The following is an 8,285-nucleotide window of genomic DNA, read 5'->3' on the forward strand; positions in this document are numbered from 1 at the left end:
TAGTTCTTGACATGTGGACTTTGGTAAGTGACACGACTGTTATGGAGAGCAAGTGGTTGGGTAGTGTTTGGCTGGTGGCGCCAGTGTTAAGGAAACATTTAGCTAGACGTGGAAGTGCTTGGTAAGCGATCAGAAAGTGTTGTCTGTCGGCAATGGGGTGTATGGAAGGTTCAATTTAGTGTGATGACTTCAGCAAGTAGACAGAGTGATAGAGGTGACAGGGCTTGATAAATAATCAGAGTCATAGTGCTTGTGGCTTAAATGTTTGGCAAGCGATCGGTGAGATGTATGGGTAGAAAGGTTAGTGTTAGGCATATCAGTAGAAAGTTTAGTGTAAGATCCATCAGTAGGAGGGTTAGTGCAAGGTGTATTGGTAGAAAGGTTAGTGTTAGGCATATCAGTAGAAAGTTTAGTGTAAGATCCATCAGTAGGAGGGTTGGTGTAAGGTGTATCGGTAGAAAGGTTAGTGTTAGGCATATGGATAGTTAGGGTATGCACCACCAAGGGGGGAGGGGGGGGGGGTCTTAGGGTTAGGCACCACCAGGGGAGGGTTCTGTGTGAGAGTAGGGAGAAGTTAGGTCTTAATAATCACTTTTTATCAGCTATATCCAGAGCCCTTTTATAGCTGACACATTTTGCCTATAACAGCATCTTTTTTTTAACCTGAGGGCCTGTTCAGACTATGCGCGTTCCTAGACGTTTTCAGGGAACGTGTCTGGGTACCAAAAACGCATAGAAACGGCTCCTAATGCTTTTGATTGGGCTAGTTCACATGTATGCGTATGAGACGCATACGTTTCTCATCCGCATTGCTGCACGCAGTTCTGTGCGTCACGCATAGAAACGGACGCAATGAAAGTCTATGGACGCGTATCAAAAACGCGTACTATTGCGTTTTTAGCGTCCGTTTTCCTCTGCGGTTCCCATAATTCTTTTTTTTCCCCTGGGTCACGTGTGTGTGCAAAACGCAATAGAATACGCATTAGAACGCAAGAAAAACGCATGCGTTTTCAACTCGCGTTTCTTTGATTTTAAACGCATTCTTCATACGCAGATAGTCTGAACAGGCCCTAAAACTAGCTTTTTGGCTACACAGGCACCCTTTGTGGCCGTATTTGGCATATGGGCTATACCGGGCGCCCTTTGTAGCCAAATTTGACATTTCGCCTACACCAGACGCCCTTTGTAGTTGAATTTGGCATATGGGCTATACCAGGTTCCTTTGTAGCCAAATTTGACATTTCGCCTACACCAGACGCCCTTTGTAGTTGAATTTGGCATATGGGCTATACCAGGTTCCTTTGTAGCCGAATTTAGTATATGGGCCACACCGGGCGCCCTGTGTAGCCGAATTTGGCTTTTTTTGTCTATATCAGGAGCCCTTTTTTTCCAGGAGCCCTTTTTAAATGTACACAGGTTAGTAGTTGGGGCTCCAAAACAGCTCTGGGCCCCTCTGTGATCGCAGGAGCTTCTCCCCTCTGATTACGCCCCTGTCAGTAACATAACATTATCGATATTCTAATTATCAGCACTGCTCGCTCCAAAAAGAAATACTGCCAAGAACTAAAGTACAGGGGCTGGAGGCCATCAGAGCAGGGGCGTAGCAATAGGCCCTACAGCGCCTGCTCCCCCGCTCGGGGCCGTTTTTTGGGGGCTGGAGGGGTGGCAGCATGAGGGGAAAGCCTTGCCCACAGTCGGCAGGGAGAGGGGAAGTTCCCCCCTCTCCCTCACCTCGGGGCTCTCCCCTCTGCGCTCCCCTCCAGCTAGTGAATGTGTGTGGGCAGCGGGCAGCAGCGGCGGCGGGATACATACCTTCTTCCTTGCGTTCCATCGCCGCCTTCTCGCTCTAGCAGCTGACGTCACTTCCGGAAGCGGAAGTGACGTCAGCCGCTAGAGCGAGAAGGCGGCGATGGAACGCAAGGAAGAAGGTATGTATCCCGCTGCCCGCTGCCCGCTGCCCACACACAGGGGGATTTTCAGGTGTCTGCTGCCCACATTACGATTTTCAGGTGCCTGCTGCCCACATTACGATTTTCAGGTGCCTGCTGCCCACATTACGATTTTCAGGTGTCTGCTGCCCACATTACGATTTTCTGGTGTCTGCTGCCCACATTGCGATTTTCTGGTCACTGCTGCCCACATTGCGATTTTCTGGTCACTGCTGCCCACATTGCGATTTTCAGGTGTCTGCTGCCCACATTACGATTTTCAGGTGTCTGCTGCCCACATTACGATTTTCAGGTGCCTGCTGCCCACATTACGATTTTCAGGTGTCTGCTGCCCACATTACGATTTTCAGGTGTCTGCTGCCCACATTACGATTTTCAGGTGTCTGCTGCCCACATTACGATTTTCTGGTGTCTGCTGCCCACATTGCGATTTTCTGGTCACTGCTGCCCACATTACGATTTTCAGGTGTCTGCTGCCCACATTACGATTTTCTGGTGTCTGCTGCCCACATTGCGATTTTCTGGTCACTGCTGCCCACATTGCGATTTTCTGGTCACTGCTGCCCACATTGCGATTTTCAGGTGTCTGCTGCCCACATTACGATTTTCAGGTGTCTGCTGCCCACATTACGATTTTCAGGTGTCTGCTGCCCACATTACGATTTTCTGGTCACTGCTGCCCACATTGCGATTTTCTGGTCACTGCTGCCCACATTACGATTTTCAGGTGTCTGCTGCCCGCATTACGATTTTCTGGTGTCTGCTGCCCACATTGCGATTTTCTGGTCACTGCTGCCCACATTGCGATTTTCTGGTCACTGCTGCCCACATTACGATTTTCAGGTGTCTGCTGCCCACATTACGATTTTCTGGTGTCTGCTGCCCACATTACGATTTTCTGGTGTCTGCTGCCCACATTGCGATTTTCTGGTCACTGCTGCCCACATTGCGATTTTCTGGTCACTGCTGCCCACATTGCGATTTTCAGGTGTCTGCTGCCCACATTACGATTTTCAGGTGTCTGCTGCCCACATTGCGATTTTCTGGTCACTGCTGCCCACATTGCGATTTTCTGGTCACTGCTGCCCACATTACGATTTTCAGGTGTCTGCTGCCCACATTGCGATTTTCAGGTGCCTGCTGCCCACATTACGATTTTCAGGTGTCTGCTGCCCACATTACGATTTTCTGGTGACTGCTGCCCACATTACGATTTTCAGGTGCCTGCTGCCCACATTACGATTTTCTGGTCACTGCTGTCCACATTGCGATTTTCTGGTGACTGTTGCCCACATTGCGATTTTCTGGTGACTGCTGCCCACATGGCGATTTTCTGGTGACTGCTGCCCACATTGCGATTTTCTGGTGAACTCTGCCCACATTACGATTTTCTGTCCCACATTACAATTTTCTGGTGACTGCTGCTCACGTTACGATTTTCTGGTGAACTCTGCCCACATTATGATTTTCTGGTGAACTCTGCCCACATTATGATTTTCTGGTGAACGCTGCCCACATTACGATTGTCTGGTGAATGCTGTCCACGTTACAATTTTCTGGTGACTGGTGCCCACATTACGATTTTCTGGTGAACTCTGCCCACATTATGATTTTCTAAAGGCCCACATTACGATTTTCTGGTGAACTCTGCCCACATTACGATTTTCTGGCCCACATTACGATTGTCTGGTAAAATGCTGCCCACTTTACAATTAATTTACAGTGAAACGCTGCCCCATTACGATTATTTGGCACCTATGGGGGGGGGGGCCCATCCAAATATTCGCAGGGGGGCCCAGTGATTTCTAGTTACGCCCCTGCATCAGAGTTTTGCTCCGGGGGCAGAATAGCCTGACAAACAACTCTCAAGCTGCTTTCACACCACAATAATTACACTATAAAACAAATATTATAAAACACAATATCAACAGCAAAAAAATATATTGTGCCAACATGCAATACACCACATATGTGATGCCTAAAATTGTCCTCTGCAAGTTATTTGTAGTCCTTCCCGGCCCCTGCTGGGGGCTCCTGGTAAACATTCTTTATTAAGCTGGTCCTGCTCTTCTATAACCTTGAGGACCACCTTCAGCGAATTCACTTTATGTGTTTCACGTTGTAAAACCTTCAGCGAGAAGCGCCAGGAAAGCTCAGCCCGCGACACCTGGAACGTGTTTTCTGTATTGAGATCACAGCCAGAGCTCAGGTTCAGGACACCCCTGAGCCATCCCTGGAAAGGAACCATTTAACGACCATTAGGCAATTTGCAGACAGAATGAAAAGCAGGAATACAACTTCCCCAATATAAGATGATGAAAGCGATGTGAGATTAAAGGCTGAGCGCGGGGGCATTGGCTCTGGAAATCACTGCGCTCTACAGATTCCTCTTCCATTGTATTGTTAGAGGTACATTACCTTATCCTCCCAATATAAAAGGATATATGACATTCGGTAACTACACGGAGCATTCTATAAGCCGGAGCAGCAAAGCCTTAAGAAAGTATTTTACAGAAAAATATAAAAGCGTGAGTCAAGGGCAATTTTCTTTTTTCTTTGTATTGGACGGCATTGGGAAGAATCAGAAACCCTACAGAGTTCTTGTCGTGTCTCTGCTGGGGAGACCTTCCAAAGAATGTCCACTCGGCACACGGACATGATTCACAAAACTTTAATTATCTCACCTATCATCCTTATTCTTCACCTTAAAGAAGTCATCAGACGAATAAAAAAAAAAAGCTTTACTCACCTGGGGCTTTCTCCAGCCCCTAGCAGCCGACTGTCCCACGCTGTCACCTCCGCTCCCCGCCACTGTCCCGCTCTCTGTTCTCGGTCCGGAAACCAACCCCGAGGTCATCCTCACTGCATCTGCGCGAGCCTCCGCTGTCACTCAAGCCCACGTTGTACATGCTTACCTCGCTGTAAGCCCCGTACACCGTGGGCTTGATTGACAGAAGCGGTTCGCACATGCGCAGTGCGGACGACCTCGGGGTCAGCTTCCGGACCGAGAACGGTGACCGGGACAGCGGCGGAGAGCGGAGGTGACAGCGTGGGACAGTTAGCTGCTAGGGGCTGGAGAAAGCCCCAGGTGAGTAAAGCTTTTTTTTAAAAAAAATTTGCCTGATGACTCCTTTAAAGCGGATCCGGGATAAAAAACTAACTGTAACAAGTAACTTGTCTATATATCTTATCTAAAGTTTAGATAGTTTACACAACAAATCTAGCTGCAAGCAGCTTCAAAAGTTTATGATTATTTATTCCTGTGATACAATGAGGGCAGCCATGTTATGTTTGTCACATTACACACAGGTAAGCTGATCTGCATCTCCAGCCCTCAGCCTGTGAAACCCCCTCCTCCCCTCTGCCTCTGAAATCTCTGGCTAGTAACCTCCTTCTCCTCCTGATCAGACTGAGCTCCCATAAGCCCTTGCTACATGGGACTGAGTGCCAAGGCACTCTGTAGGCGAGGCTTGTTTAGTTTGTAGGGAATTAGAGTATTAAAACAAAATAAAAAAAGTATTTGGCTTGAGGAATGCCCTATAAACTATATGAAAGGAACACAATTATGCAATGAGTAAAAGTTTATCTCGGATCCACTTTAAAGTGAACCCGAGGTGAGAGTGATATGAAGGCTGCCATAGTTATGTCCTGTTAAAAAATACCAGTTGCCTGGCAGCCCTGCTGATGTAATTGGCAGCAGTAGTGTCTTAAGCACACCAGCAACCAGGGCCGGCCCGCTCATGAGGCGGGGTGAAACTTTTGCCTCAGGCGGCAAAGTTCTAGGGGCGGCATCCGCCCGTCCGTGGGTGCGGGGGTGCCGGCCGCCGAGCTGGAGGGGTAGCTGCCAGGACGAGAGTATTGGGCCTAGCGGTGGGGAGGGGGGGTCGGACCCCGCCCTCCCTCGCCTGGGTCCCCCGATCTGCTTACGATGTAGCGTAAGCAGCCGACAGACAGTAAGAGGCATGGGCGGGGGATCACTCACCTTCCTCGTTCCAACGTGCGCTCCACTGACGTCACTTCCTGCAACGCCGGCCACGTACAATGGCGGCGGCGGCAATTTTTTCAAAACTTGCCTCTGGCGGCAAAAAGTCTAGGGCCGGCCCTGCCAGAAACAAGCATGCAGCTAATCTTGTCAGATGTGACAATAATGTCAGAAACATCTGATCTGCTGCATGCTTGTTCAGGGGCTGTAGCTGAAAGTATTAGCGGCAGAGGATCAGCAGGATAGTCAGGTAATTGGTATTGCTTAAAGGGAAATAAATAGGGCAGCCTCCATATCCCTCTCACCTCGGGTTCACTTTAAGGAGAGATAATTGATGAAATAAATATAGAAGAAGAGACAAACGATGAGTTTAACCTCTTGAGGACTGCAGGGCTAAACCCCCCTAGTGACCAGGCAATTTTTAGTTTAAAAGGCCACTGCAGCTTTAAGGCCAAGCTGCAGGGCCGCACAACACAGCACACGAGTGATTCCCCCCCCTTTTCTCCCCACCAACAGAGCTCTCTATTGGTGGGGTCTGATCGCTCCCCCCATGTTTATTTATTTTTTAATAAATATTTGTGTTGCTCTTTTTAAAAAAAAAACCCTCTTCCTTTAAATCCCTCCCTCGCTCCCTCCCTCCCCACAGCCGGCCAATTACGGCGATCGGCTGTCATAGGCTTCTGCCTATGAGAGCCGATCGCTCTCTTGTCCCCCAGGGGGACAGCCGTGTCACACGGCTGTCCCCAGTGCAGCGCTGCTGCTGATCGCAGCGCTGCACAGAGTAAATAGACGGCGATCACGCCGTCTAACAGTCTCCCGAGCGGCAATAGCCGCTCGGAGACTGAAGGCGGGGCGGAGCTCCGCCCCCAAGCAGGAGATCGCGCGCAGCATGCGCGCGATCTCCTGCAAAACAGATCCCCAGGACTTTACGCCAATTGGCGTTAGGCGGTCCTGGGGCTGCCGCCGCGGCCACGCCTACTGGCGTGACGCGGTCGGCAAGAGGTTAAATGGATAAGCAGAGAAGCTTGATGGCATAAACATTCCAGGTGAAAAACACAGCGCTGGTTTTAGTAACAATGCCCCTCCCCCCGACACTCCTTCCTCTGCCTCCGATCCCAAACAAAAAGCTGCATTTGTTGCATCCAAATTCCCCATTAGGGCCCTTGCGCTGGCTGCTCTCCTTTCCCACCATCAACCCTCAACTTACTTAAAGAGAGTCTGAAGCGAGAATAGATCTCGCTTCAGACCTCATAGCTAGCAGGGGCATGCGTGCCCCTGCTAAAACGCCGCTATAGCGCGGCTTAACGGGGGTCCCTGTCCCCCCAAACCCCCTCCGAGCAGCGGGGGAGCGCTTCCTGGTTGGGGCAGGGCTAACCGCCGCAGCCCTGCCCCATGCGCGTCTGTCAGACGCGTACCTCCGCCTCTCCCCCGCCCCTCTCAGTCTTCCTTCACTGAGAGGGGCGGGGGAGAGGCGGCGATGCGCGTCTGATAGACGCGACTGGAGGCAGGGCTGCAGCCGTTAGCCCTGCCTCCAGGAAGATCAGCTCCAGCGACCTTTTTCCGACCCAGGTTTGCGGGGGGTGGGTTGGGGGTGAAGGGACCCCCGTTAAGCCGCGGGATAGCGGCGTTTTAGCAGGGGCACACGTGCCCCTGCTATATATAAGACCTGAAGCGAGATTTTGTCTCGCTTCAGTGTCTCTTTAACTGTGTCTCCCCAGCAGTCTTCAGCAGAGTAGTGTCTAACCTTTCCTGGCTGGCATGCTCCTCTGTCAGTCTGAGCCTCCATGCTCTTCCTATCTTCATCCACCGCCGGCTGCATCTCTTCTGTGACCCGTGGCAGATCATCTATATATATAATAGAGTAAGTGCCTCAACCTTCAAGCAAGAAGAAGAAGTAGCGCCCTGCCCCCAGGGCCGGTCCAAGCAAGAAGAAGGGGCTGGTCCAAGCAAGAAGAAGAAGTAGTGCCCTGCCTCCAGGGCCGGTCCAAGCAAGAAGAAGGGGCTGGTCCAAGCAAGAAGAAGAAGTAGTGTCATATCAAACCAAGGGCAAAGAGGGATAATTTGCATATTCAGTAGCAGTGCATTGTGGGTAACCACAAATGTTCACTTATAGCTGAATTATTGCAGATTTGCTTCTGTTTTAAGAAGGAAAATTACACCAAGCTTTGCTTTTTTTAGTAGGAGGGCTTTTTGGTCTCTTTTATCCACCTATACATTCTTAGGAGTTTGGGTCACCCTGAGCTGCTTGGTTACTCTGTTGTACTGGTCCAAGCCCAATCTCATACTGCCATATCAATCCCTGCCATGTACTGATGAGGACCAAAAGTCTGAAATAGGCTGTTGCATGTGGGTTT

The sequence above is a fragment of the Hyperolius riggenbachi genome, chromosome 1, assembly GCF_040937935.1.
Source record: "Hyperolius riggenbachi isolate aHypRig1 chromosome 1, aHypRig1.pri, whole genome shotgun sequence".
NCBI classification, from domain to species: domain Eukaryota; kingdom Metazoa; phylum Chordata; class Amphibia; order Anura; family Hyperoliidae; genus Hyperolius; species Hyperolius riggenbachi.